Raw genomic sequence first — 14366 nt, forward strand, 5'->3', positions numbered from 1 at the left:
TCTGAGGCCCCACCCCCACTCACTCCAGCCCCCCTCCCTCCATTGCTTGCTCTCCTCCACCCAACTCACTTTCACTGGACTGGGGCAGGGGGTTGCGGGCTCCACGGTAGGGCAAGAAATGAGGAGTTCAGGGTGCAGGAGCGGGCTCAGGGCTGGGGCAGGGGGTTGGGGTGCAGGCTCCAGCTGGGCTCTGGAGTGGGTCTGTGGATGAGGGATTTGGGGTACAGGAGGAGCCTCAGGGCTGGGACAGGGGTTCTGGGTGTGGGAGGGGGTGCAGGCTTCAGAAGGGGGCTCAGGACTGGGGTAGAGGATTGGGGTGCAGGAGGGGATGTGGGATTTGGGTGAGGGTGGGGGTTATGACTGGGGCAGAGGGTTGGGGTACAGGGTCTGGAAGGCAGTTTGGGTGCAGTAGGGGGCTCCGACCTAGGGCAGAGGGTTCGGGATATGGGCTCTGGCTGGGCTTGCCTCAGGCAGCTCCTGATCAGCGCCGTAGTGGGGCTAAGGCAGATTCCCTGCCTGCCCTGGCTCCGTGCTGCTCCTGGAAGTGGCCGGCATGTCTGGCCCCTAGGTGGAGGCACGACCAGGTGGCTCTGTGCGGTACGTACTGCTCGTGAAAGCATGTGCTGCCCCTGCAGCTCCCATTGATTGTGGTTCCTGGCCTCCTGTGGAGCTGACACTCGGGGCACGGGGAAGTGTGAGGAGCTTCCCTGATTGCCCCTGGACCTACGGGCCGCAGGGACATGCTGGCCACTTCTGGGAGCTGCGCGGGGCCAGAGCAGGCATGGAGCCTGCCTTAGCCCTACTGCGCTGCCAACCGGACCTTTAACGGACTGGTCAGCAGTGCTGACCGGAGCCGCGAGGGTCCCTTTTTGACCAGATGTTCCGATCAAAAACCAGACGCCTGGCAACCCTACACCTAGGAAGTGTGCACTAAACTTTACCAAATCCCACAGGCGTGGTGGCAATGGTGTACAGGTCAAGAGACTGTAACCATGGGAGGCACCCAGATACCATGTGTTAAGTACCATAGAAAAATCAAGATGATTATATAAATTCAAACTTCAGAAAAAAGAAAAATTCCTTGGAAAGCCATAACTTAGATAAACACCTCTTAAATTCCAGATATAAATGATGAGTTAAATACCAGAACTTCCCATGCTGTTTTGGATACTTATGAATCGTATGGAAAACCAGAGATGTTAATATACTGCATGAATCATAGTACAGAAGAATACTAGTGCTTTAAATTGTTTTGTAATAACCTGAGTTGACAATTTTCTTTGGGAACATATTACAGTGGTAGGAATTTTTTTAAAAGCTTGTGATTAATGAGGAAATATAGTGAATTTCTTTTAAGCAGTGACTTATAAGTCTATTTGGTAGCTCTGAACTACCTTATCTGGTAACCCTACATTATCAGGAAACAAATTAGTACTATAAAAAGACAATATACTGACACATTACGGTTTTGTAGAATTATTATTCTATTTTCGGTATATGTAATTGATTGCTTGCATTATTTTTACTATCTTGTTTTTCTAAATTTTTTTTTCCCACATTATGCTATGACCAAAACTTTCTAGTCTTACTAGTCTGCAGCTACATTACAAGTAATGTAGGCAAAAAGAAGACTAAAATGTCTCCTATTTATGCCTCTCAATACTCGTTTGGTAATGGGTATTAAGGAGTTTATTTACAGTCTTATAATAAAGGATAAAAATGCAGAGGACAAAATTAACAGGTTCATCACACTGGAACTAAAAGCAAATGAGTCTGCACTAATACTCAAATCATTCCTACTTGTATAAACTGAGCGAATAGGCTTTGTGCCGAGGTTTCTCTGAGGAGACTGGAGAGGAAAGAATCCCCTCTCTACTTGAAGCCACTGGGTGCCAATGGAGGCAGTACTTTGCTGCTAGAGCAGTCTGTGGATAGATGCAGGTGTGTTAACTCATTTTTTTTAATTTTAGGGTTGGGTGGGGGCTAGAGTTAAAATAATAATAGCTGTTGAATATTGCTTCCATAAGTAGTTTTGTACCTGGACTAAATTTGTCCACTTTTAATTGAGCTTAAACCACCTTCTGTTCCAAACTCAGCCTTTCTCTCTCTCTCTTTTTTAATGCAATCTCTAAATGCAAAGCAGGACTGATCCTTATGGAAAGCATATAGACTAACCTATGACTATACTTAAAACTGAAATGATATTTCCCACTGGACTATTACAGTTGTAAGATAGCCTATTTAAGATAGGTAATTCTGCCAAGTCTGTCAGTCTCAGAATGCCCAACTTCAAGACCCAAGACACAGAGAAGTTTGCTGAGCTAGCAAATCCATGTTGTTTGAATGGAGGTAGTAACTTGCCACCCATTTGACCTCACAGAAGAATCATGAAGCCTCCAACACTAAAAATTAGATTCTTCTGCAATGAATTCAGAAGCAAGAGCAGCTGAGATCAAGCACAAGCCAATACCATCCTGCACCACCAGTTCTTCATCTTCAGCAAAGGGAGTGGGAAGAAACTGGGTAAAAGTAAATCAGAAAAAAAATAGATGTCAATAATACTTACAGGAAGCTTGGATCAGGTGACATGACATTGGAACAAACTAATTTCAGAGATAGAAATAGTCATTCAGTAAGATAGAATGAACATTCTCCGATAGCAAGAAGAAAAATCACAACACAGAACCACAGGAAAAGTAAGAAAAGCCTCAAAGAAACCAGCTAAAATTTTTTAATTGAGAGTACACTTTGAGAAATACTCATGACAAATATTATGGGGTTTCTTGTGTGTTGGGACTTTCAGATCAAATTTGCTCAGTTTACAAATAAAAATATTTGTTACTATGAGCCACAGAAATTCAAACTGTTCTGTCAGGTTAGAACATATCAAACAACAATTATGTATTTGGAACTTAATTGATGATTCTTTTGATAGGTGTGTAAGCCACAACATAATCCATGTTACTCTCACATAGTTATAGGAATTCTGCAGAGCTAACAGGGTTAAAAAGAAGGAAAACTAACTGCCATTTAAGGTAAGCAGGGAGGAATTATAATAAATACAAGGCAAAGACTTGATTAGGAAAATGCCATTTGTATAGTGTCACTAGAAGATTCTTACTCCTGGGGGAATTCTATGCCACTGCATATGTGCAGACTTTATGTCCCTTGCAGAGTTCTTTGCTTCCCTGCAGAAAAATGGACTTGCTGATGGAGTAGCAAAGGGAAGCCACAAGAGCCGTCATGAGACCCTCCCCAGCAGTATGTTTCACAGAATGGTGCCCAGGGCAGCTAGCAAATAGGTAAATCACTGTGGGGCAGGAGGTGGAACTGGGGAAGACCTGGCTGGTGGCGCCTACCCTGCACTGGGCTCAGCTGCTAGTCCCAAATGGACTGGGGAGGATAGGACTTCTTCCCCTGCATAGCATCTGGAGCTGGCTCAGACCTACCCTAGATTTCTTCCCTGGCTGCAGGAAGAGCTGCAAAGTCTGTCCCCTGGCTTCCTGCACCCATTGCTCCTCAGCTGCATGGGGAGGGATCCCTGTACAGGGAGCTACACCCCCATCTGCCCAACCCCCATGCATCTAGACCCCCTTATACCCAAGCCCTCCTTCTGAGCCTTACCTCCCTGCACCTGGACCTCCCCAATGAGCCACCTGCCACGGGATCCCCATCCCACCAAGTCGCACCTGTAACCCCACCCCACTGAACCCCATTCCCCCAGCATCTGGACCCACCACTAAGCCCCCACATGCAGACCTCCCTGCCAAGCTCTATCCCCTACATACCCAGACACCCCCACATAGCCCCAACCACCTTCACCTGGACCCCCCTGCAGACTCCCATTACCATTGCACCCAGAACCACCCCCCAACAAACCCCTGTGCATCCAGATTTCCCCCTGCACCCAAATTGCCCCACATAGAACCCTCTCAGCCCACACCTGGATCCCCCTCACATTAAGCCCCTCCAAACTTGGCTCCTGTCTTGCTGTGCCTGTCTGCCCACACAGAGGGGCAGGGCCCTGGGGTATTTCTGGGGCAGGCCAGGTCCTTGCGCTGTGTCAGAATTGAGTGTAGCCTCACCGCTTAGTTTGTGTCCTGGATGGGGGCTAGCTGCACAATGATCTCCCACTTCTGTGCAGCCAGTGGCCTGCCATGCTGGAGCCTCCACATTTGTTTGACATATAAAATTTGCAGAATTTTAATATATTGTGTGCAGAATTTTTATTTTTTTTGGTGCAGAATGCCCTCAGGAGAAAAAGATGTAGTTCTTTCAACTGAAACTCCAAGATGGTAGTCTACTTATTAACCTCCTAGTTAACAGGTAGAGCTTTCAAAAGGGAAGGCCTCCAAAAGTTCTGTTCACAAATTTCTTTGAGCCAAGGCATCGCATTCATATCTCTTGTCTACCATCAAATGGAAGTATCACTTTGGGACAAATTCATAAATGTTCTACAATATTTTTGCACTAAAAGACTTGCAAAGCAAAAATGTCTATTTGTAGCATCTCTATTTCTAGAAAAACAACTTGCCTTTTTTGAGATGCTTTGGAGATTAGAGGATATAGACTCAAGTATGTGGAAACAGATTCATGTTAATATCCTTGGCAAAACTAGGTACTACTAGAAAATGAAGGAATGACAATCCATCAATGGCCCATCTCAATATGGCTAATTTGGAGTACAATTTCACCTTGTTTAATAGAATGTCTGTTCTAGGTGTTACCAAAATAGGTTTGTGCTTACTTGGCCCCTTTCAATATAAGGTGAGGTAACTTGGTGGGGGAACATGAAGATCTTCAGATATTTGTACAATACACTTATAATTGTACAGAGCTGAGAGGTTTTACCAATCTAGGATGTTACAACTAATTCTCAGAATTTTATGGAAAATCACAAAATAACAGTACTGCAAATTTTAAGTGAACTAAAGCCACCTTTATTTTATTATTTGACAAATACATTAAAAAGCCCTCAATTATTTGTATTATGATCAAAACTCTACTTATGATTTAGATTATAGACACCTTGGTGCAAAGCCCTCAGACAATACTCTGTTAAAGGCCTGATCCAACTCCTACTGAAGGAAAAGATTCCAGTGGAGTGATTTCATAGATTTATAAGGGCAAAAGGCATCATTGTAATAATCTAGTCTGACCTCCTGTATAGAACTTCGCTGGATTAATTCTTGTTTGAACTAGAGCATGCATTTTATTTAAAAACATCCAAATTCAGAGACCATTGGACTGGGCCTTATATAAGCAAAACTCAAACTATCTGAGTGCAATTAAACAGAAAATATTCAAATACAATAGAACTTCACTCAAAACTTTGTTAGTCAGACAGACCAAGTAAAAGAAACATGATGGGCTACACGTTCTCCTTCCTGTGGATAATGTCAGGTGTAGGTTTATTTAAAATCCTCTCCCTGTATGCAGCTAATAACAGAGCTTAAAAGAAATTATTAAACAGATATAATATAAGAAACTAAGACAGGACTGAACCATTACAATTGCCACAAAACTAAAGGACTACTGGCGCACTTTATTACCTGTGGGGAAAATACCAAAATTGTTAAAATGATTCTATAGGAGCCAAAATGAAACAGCTGAAGCAGTATATTTATGAAAAATATTATGACTTATGAAACTACATAACCATGAATAAAATCCAAATTGCTGTAAAATACCAGTCATAAAAATTGTAATATAGGATGAAACATAACAAATGCTTTAATGAAGCTCAATTAAGAACTATTCTAAATAAAATTCTACTCCTACTCCTGTTGAAGTAAAGGGCAGAACTCTTATTGGTTTCAGTGAGAGCAGGCCTTTGTGAGACCGATGCTGTGTTCCTGCAGGATGTACATAAGAGAGCTCTAAAAGCAGAACTGAGCCTCGGGTAGGGCTGTGCAGCAAAGTGTTCTCCTATACATAGTCCAACAGAGTGAAATACATGGAAGGGAACTGATAGTAGCGGCTGGCAGGCCAGTGAACTCACTGGACCCAGCATATATCATGAAACATTGAACGGCTAGCTAAGAGAGAGAATGTTTTCCTATAACCCTTAGACATATTAGTGTCAATGGCTGATGTTATCAATTTCTTCTAATGCAGCTCCTAACAACATTTCCGGTTGGCAAGAGGAGTAAATAAGAATGGCTGCTACCTAGTATTTTCATTCAAGGGACTGCACTTAATCACCTATGTGCTGCCAGCAACCTTTATCACCCACTTGAAATTCGCTATTAGTCTCTAGTTACAAGTGTTCATTTTGGCATGGGTGTAGACATTTGCTCATACTGCTAAGCTACAAATGTTTCTGCAAGTACAGAGCAAATGCCATGTTGCTAGCACTTTGGTTTTCCACACTTCTTTCACCATCAGCCTATAGAATCAAGTCTCATTGACTCACAGACTTTAAGGTCAGAAGGGACCATTGTGATCATCTGACCTAGGGTAGTCAACCCTTCCAGTTTCACTGGGAGTCCCCTGTAATCAGCCCCTATCTCCCGGAGGCTACTGATGCCAAACCAGGAGATTTTAGGCGCTAAAAGTCTGGTGGCACAGTGGGGCTAAGGCAGGCTCCCTGTCTGCCTGCCCTGGCCCTAGCCCCGCGCTACGCCCAGAAGCAGCTGGCATGTCTCTGTGACCACTGGCTGCGGGGGGGGGAGGGGGAGGGGTGGCTCCGCGTGACAACTCTGCAGCTCCCATTGGCCGGGAACTGCGGGCAATGGGAGTAGTGTGTGGGGAGCAGGCAGCATGCGGAGCCTTCCAGGCCGCTAAGGAGTGAGCTGGGCTGTGTCTGTCTGGACAGAGCTAGGGCTGCCCCTGCGCCGGAGGCCTTGGCATTCTCCACAGTAACTCAGAGCCCTCCTGATCTAATGTCCTATCTCCAGCTGCTGGGGAAGCTTAAGGCAGAAGAAAGTACAACAGAGTAAGAAACTCATTTTTCATGATTTGATATCTAGGCCGTGTCCACAGAGTTTTTTTTTACTAATATAGCTATGTCAGTTAGGGGTGTTACTTTTTAATGACGTATACCCAGTACATACCTTAGTGTGAGCAGCAGTATCAGTTAGGACAGGCTCTAGTTTTATTGCCGCCCCAAGCAAAAAAAAAATTTTTGGCTGCCCCACCTCTTTTTTTTGGGGGGGGGGGAGCTTTTACAGGTTAAAGCAAGCACCTCCTTGTTTGCTGGTGCCTAGAGCCTCCCCTGGTACCAGTATTAATTTGCTTCCACTGGTATAGCCAGTGATGAGCTGCCAAAATATTAACAATCAGTTCCCTCACCCTCACCCCATGAGGGGGTTATGCCCCCCCGCTCCGGGACCCCTGCCTCATCCAACCCCCCACTTTCCTTGACAGCCCCCCCGGGACCCCTGCCCCATCCACCCCCCTTCCCTATCCCCTGACTGCCCCCTGCCGCACCATCAACCCCTCCTCTCATTCCTGATAGACCCCCGGGACACCTGCCCCATCCAACCACCCCTTCTCTCTGTCCCCTGACTGCCCCTGGAATCCCTACCCCTGACTGCCCCCCACCACCCCATCCAACCCCTGCTCCTTCCTGACTGTCCCCCCGGGACCCTTGCCCCCATTCAATCCCCCTGTTCCCTGCCCTTTGACTGCACAGACACTAATCCATCCCCCCAACTCCCTTGCCCTCTATCCAACACCCCCTCCCTGCCCCCTTACCCTGCTGCCTGGAGGTGGGGGCCGGGCCAGGGCCACAGGCTGGAGCTGTTCGGCCAGGGCTAGGGCCATGGCCAGGGCTCCGCCAGAGCCGTGCTTCCCGGCTGGCCCCAGTCGGAGCCGGGGCTGGGGCCCAGGCCGGACAAGCGCCGGCTGGAGCCGGGGTCAGGCCCAGGCTGGAGCTGTGCCACCAGGGATCGGGGGCCAGGCAGGAGCTGTGCGGTGCCTGGAGTCCTCCTCACGCCCCCGCCCCCCTGCCCCAGCTCTCCTGCAGAAAGCTGCTGCTTCCTTCTCAGCCCTCCCAGGCTTCCTGCACAAGCAGCTGTTTCGCGGGAAGCCGGGGAGGGGGAGGAAGCAGAGGCAGAGTGAGGTGAGCGGAGGCCAGGGGAAGGGCAGGGATCTGCTGGAGCTTTTGTTAAATTAAAAAGCCCTTTTCGAACCGGTTGTCTCTCATGGGACAACCGGTTCTAAAAGGGCTTCTAAATTTAACAACCGGTTCCCGTGAACCAGTGGGAACTGGCTCTAGCTTACCACTGGGTATAGCTTATTCTCCTATGGTGTGTAGGCCATACCTAGATATCAGATAATGAAAAATTGATTTCTCACCCAGTTGAACTTAATGGTGTGCCTTGAGCTCTCAGGACTTGATACTGTAGGTTAATGTTGAAGCCATATTTTGTGTTTATATAAGTAAATATATAAGTAAACAGGAGTAACCTATATACCGACCGATCAGAAAACTTTGCAGTCTGGCTTTCCAATCAGAGAGATTCTTGCTCATTTATACTTGGACTCAATGGTAATAAATGCCAAGTGCCCAGGGGTGAAAGTAACTTAAAGGACTTACCGGTGTGCCAGAGTCCTGAGCAGGAGGCAGGGCCTGAGCAGGAAGGGGTGGGGACTCAACCAGAAGAGTCGGGGGAAAATTTAAAGGGCCTGGGGCTCCGGCTGTGGTAGCGGGAGCTGTGAGACCAAGGCTCTTTAAATCACGGCCAGAGCCCCATGGTAGTGGTAGCTGTGGAGGTGGCCGAGAGCCCCGGGGCTCAGGTGGCTATTTAAAGGGCCCGGGGCTCTGGCCACTGTCGAGAGCCCCAGGCCTTCTAAATCCCCACCCGAGCCCAAGGGCTCCTGGCCACTGCCGTTACCTTGGGGCTCCGGCAGTGGGGCTCTGGCAGCAATTTAAAGGGCCTAGGGCTCCGGCCACCATCAGGAGCCTCGGGCCCTTTAAATCACCAGCCTGTCCAAAGCTGCCCTCTGCCAATACGGTTGACAGTGTACCAGCTCTTGTCAGTATGCCGGACTGGACCGGACTGGCTTACTTTCACGTCTGCAAGCCTCACAAAAAACCCAGAATCAAGTATTGTACTGAAAATAGGTGAACACTGGAAGAGCTCTCTCTCTTTACCTGCTAGGTCTTATCCTTGTTGTAGGCAGCTCCCCTATTACTGAACCCAGCTCAGAGAAAACTAGTTCTTAAAGTTGGTTGGAACCAGCACACAAATAGCTTTGAATATTAACACCATGACCTAGAACTGGATCACAGAGGATGAGCGATATATTTTTTCCTTTCAGTATTGCTTAGTGGGAAAATTGCTGCACTGTGGAGCATTTTCAAGGGTTGAATATGAATCTGCGGGTATGGGACATTGCTTCTGTGATCTTCAGGCATAATTATTGCAGAGATTACCATGGTTAGGTATGTAGGTACAGACACAGCTGGCCAGTTGCAAGTGGAAGAAAGCCTTTACAGTGGATATTATTAATTGGATCTATGGTATTTACAAGTTAGGCTACAAGCAAATTTGATGATCTGCAAGTGAACTCCCTCATAGTGGGTATGGTATGGTGCTTGCTAATTCCTTAAATGCCCTCCCCTCATAACGAATCCATATGCTATCGAAGGTTATTATAGCAGTCACCATACAGGGTATGTCTACACTACGGGATTATTCTGATTTTACAGAAACCGATTTTTGGAAACAGACTGTATAAAGTCGAGGGCACGCAGCCACACTAAGCACATTAATTCAGCGGCGTGCGTCTATGTACCAAGGCTAGCGTTGACTTCCAGAGCGTTGCACTGTGGGTAGCTAGCCCGTAGCTATCTCATAGTTCCCACAATCTCCCCTGCCCATTGGAATTCTGGGTTGAGATCCTAATGCCTGATGGGGCCAAAAATTTGTCGCAGGTGATTATGGGTAAATGTCGTCAGTCAGTCCTCCCTCCGTGAAAGCAATGGCAGACAATCATTTTGCGCCCTTTTCCCTGGATTGCCCGGGCAGACACCATAGCACAGCAACCACGGAACCCATTCAGCCTTTTTTCACTGTCACCATATGTCTATTGGATGCTGCTGAAAGACGCGGTACTGCAGTGCTATATAGCAGCATCCCCTTGCCTTTGCAAGTTAGCAAAGATGGTTAGCAGTCATACTGTACCGTTTGCTGCTGTCATGGGTGCTCCTGGCCGGCCTCAGTGAGGTCAGTCGGAGGCACCTGGACGAAAATGGGAATGACTCCCCAGGTCATTCTCTTCTTTTTTCTAATGGAAAGTCAGTCCTGCCTAGAATATCAGGCAAGCCTACTAAAGAACCAGAGAGGCAAATGGCCGCTCTGGGTCAGAGCCCCAGATATCCCACAGAAATGATGAGCTGCATGCCATTCTAAGGGGTGCCCCTGCAACAACCCCACCTGTTGCTTCCCTCCTCCCCCAGCCCTCCTGGGCTACCATGGCAGTTATCCCCCCCATTTGTGTGATGAAGTAATAAAGAATGCAGGAATAAGAAACAACACTGACTTTATTGCCTCTGCAAGCAGAGATCAAAGAGGGGAGGGGAGGGCGGTTGTCTCATAGCGAAGTAGAGTGAACCACCATTCTGTACTTGCTCAGCCTATAGCTTAAAATGGGAATCTGTGACTAGGATAGAAGCACAGGCAGGACTGAATCTCCATTTGTGTGTGGGCCTTTGGTTGACACTGGGAAAATACAAAAATGTCCCAGGATATGTATGTTGGGGGACAGTTCTAAACGACAGCTTAATTTTTTTATTTGCAGCAAAATGTAGAGGTCTAAGTATCTGATTGTGATCCCTGGTAGTAAAGGGTAGGCGCGACCGCATGGTGCTGCTGACTGGGGAGAGCAGCCTGAGGTAGAAGCCTCCAGCTGGCATGGTATTCCAGGCAGGACTGAATCTCCATTAGACAAAACTTAAAGAAGAGAATGACCTGGAGTCATTCCCATTTTTGCCCAGGTGCCACCAGACCACCTCACCGAGGCCAGCCAGGAGCATCCACGGGATGACAATGACAGATATCAGACATACTGTACTGTCTGCCGTCCGCAAGGCAAGGCAAGGCAAGGGGATGCTGCTGTGTAGCACTGCAGCACCGTGTCTACCAGCAGCATCCAATAGACATACAGTCATTGACATTGAGAAAAGGCGAGAAACGATTTTTTTCCCCTTAGCTTTCACAGAGGGAGGGAGGGGGAGGGCTGATGACATATACCCTGAACCATTCACGACAATGTTTTTGACCATTCAGGCTTTGGGAGCTCAGCCAAGAATTCAAATGGTTTTTGGAGAGTTTGGGAACTGTGGGATAGCTACAGTCGTCAGTCGCCCCTCCCTCCGTGAGCATCCATTTGATTCTTTGGCTTTCTGGTACGCTTGTCTCAGCTCCTTAAGTTTCAGGCAGCACTGTGTTGAGTCCCTGTTGTAGTCTCTGTCCATCATAGCCTTGGAGATTTTTTCAAATGTTTTGGCATTTCATCTATTAGAACGGAGTTCTGATAGAACAGATTCATCTCCCCATACAGAGATCAGATTCAGTATCTCCCGTATGGTCCATGCTGGAGCTCTTTTTTGATTCTGGGACTGCATGGTCACCTGTGCTGATCAGCTCTCCACGTTGGGCAAACAGGAAATGAAATTCAAAAGTTTGTGGGGCTTTTCCTGTCTACCTGGCCAGTGCATCCGAGTTCAGATTGCTGTTCAGAGCGGTCACAATGGTGCACTGTGGGAAAGCTCCCGGAGGCCAATACCGTCAAATTGCAGCCACACTAACCCTAATTCGAAATGGCAATACAGATTTCTGTGCTACTCCCCTCATCGGGGAGGAGTACAGATATCGATATTAAGAGCCCTTTATATCGAAATAAATGGCTCCGTTGTGTGGACAGGTGCAGGGTTAATTCGGTTTAACGCTGCTAAATTCAAGATAAACTCGTAGTGTAGACCACGCCACAGAGAGCTAGGACTTCAACTCCATAACAAATCTCTAACACTTGAGCTAAAGGAAAACTCCTTTAAATTGTTAGTAGTGTGTCCATGTCCTTTCTGTGGGCCACCCATTAAAGACATCATCACCTGTTCTCACACAAAGCTAGAACATTACATACTTCAGCTCGAAGTGGATAAAGCTTGCCCCAAACTTCTGAGGTTTCCGGACACCAGAATGGTCAGTGAACCTCATCTTATGAGAAAAAAGACACTTAAATTGTATAAAGGCAGCTCAGTGTAATAGAATCTCAGCTTGAGGTTATTGCCAGACAGCCCAGAAAATGTTCTAAACAAGAGATGTTCTCTGAGCTGTTGCTCCTGCTCTCAGTCCCACCTCGGGCTGCACATCTTAAGAAAGGTGGCCCCAGATGGAGTGGCAGGAATCTTAAAGTTACAGTATCCATAAAAAAACTGATTTACTACACCAGTGGTCACCAAACTGTGGGGTTCACTCCCCAAGGGAGGTGCAGAGGAATGTTCAGAGGAGGGTATGCAGCAGGGCCTAGCCTGAGCCCCGTGAGGGGCAGGGAGGGAGCTTCACTCAGCCCCATTCCACCCCCAATCCAGCTCCAGCCCCAGCTGCACTTGCCCCCAGGCCAACTCTGCTCTCATTCCCTCTTGGCCTCCAAGTCAGCTCTGCCTCTAGCTCCAGCTCCTCACCCATCTCCAGTTCTTCCCCCAGCTCTATCTTTAGCCCATACTCCTCAGCTGGGCCCACTGGGTGCGGACAGATTCCATTACTGGTAAGGGGTGCACAATAGGAAAAGTTTTGGCACCACCGAACTACACACTTATCACGAGCACCCTGTCAATCTTGCTCAGTCCCATTTCAGTCTATTGCTCTTCATCCATGTGCTGATTTCACGCAGGTAATAGGATAATTGCAAGATGGGTCCGGGGCCTGGTCTACATTACAGGGTTAGGTTGACAGCAGTCAGATTACGTCAACCTAACTGCATAAGCCTTTACACTACAATGTTCCTCCTGTTGATTTAACTTGCCTGCTATGCCAACCTAATAACTCCACCTCCACAAGAGGCATAATGCTTAGGTCAATGTAGTTAGGTTGATGCAGTGTCTGTGTAGACACTGCATTGCTTACATCACCCATTGCTGGCTTTGACAGCCCGAGTCCTTGCACCTTGCAGGAGGTTGACAGCTTGGCTGTCAGCCCCGGGGGGGGGGGGGGGGGGGGGCTCAGCTGTCAGTGGCCCACAATGCCCCACTTCAGTTGCTGTAAGCCCTCCTGGTGAGGATGCATACCGCCGACCGAAGGAGCATAGTGTGGACAGGAAGAGCTGATTTAATTACTGTGGAGGCTGTAGGTCGGCATAATTTAAGTCAATTAAATTTTGTAGTGTATACAAGGGGTGGGATGCCGAGAGAGGATGACGTTGGCTCAACTTTCCTCCCTCTAACTGATTTGAGCAACTGAAGTTTGTCTTTTTCTACTTTTGTGCCTCCCTCTCCCTCCTGGCACAAAATCCAAGGTGACAATATGGGCCCAATACTACAGACAAAACACCTACGAAGTGATACTTGATTAGAACTACAAGTGGTTAATGAGGAGATGTTTAAAATACACACACCTAGTAGGGATGTAAATATTGTTCAAAAGAAGTTAACTGTTTAAATGATTAAAATGATATACTTTAGTTGGCTAATCAATTAAAGGGAAAGGTGCAGGGGCTTCTCCGTCTGGCTGGCCCAGGGCTGGGGTCGCTCTGTCCGTTTGTCCGTGGGCCATCGTGGGGCTGTTCCGGCCATGCCTGGAGCTGAGGGTTAATGGTTAAGGTGGGTTAACTAGTAAGACTGATGCTTACCGGTTAACCATTTGACCGTTTAATATTTTACATCCCTAACACACACACACACACACGCACACACTCCTGTGAAATCTCTTCTCTCTGTCTCTGCTTGCAAAATAGGAGAGGCAGATATAGCACAGTCTACTTATTCGTATTACAGTAGTATCAACAGCTCTTAACTGCGATCAGGGCCTACTGTGTAAGGTGATATGCATTCGCAAAGTAAGAGGTAATCTCTGCCCCCAAAGAGCTTACAGGCTAAATAAACAAGAAAGGGTGAGAGGAAGGAATTATAATATATATTTTACAGCTGGAGAATCAAGGCATAGAGAGATTAAACGACATGCACAAGGTTACAGCAGAAAAAAAACAGAGCTAAGAACCGAACACAGATTTCTTTCAGTTCAATGACTTAAACACAAGACTATGCATCTAAGAAAACTATGAGAAATTTAGTCAAATCTCTCTTTCCAAAAGTTTGAATCCAGTGACATTACCCAAATATATGACCAATAGTGCCTAGTTATCCATATTTTATCAAAGTATTAGGGGGAAAATGATTCTCATGTGTAAGAGGATGATGA

This window comes from Gopherus evgoodei, chromosome 2 (genome assembly GCF_007399415.2).
Source record: "Gopherus evgoodei ecotype Sinaloan lineage chromosome 2, rGopEvg1_v1.p, whole genome shotgun sequence".
Taxonomy (NCBI): Eukaryota; Metazoa; Chordata; order Testudines; family Testudinidae; genus Gopherus; species Gopherus evgoodei.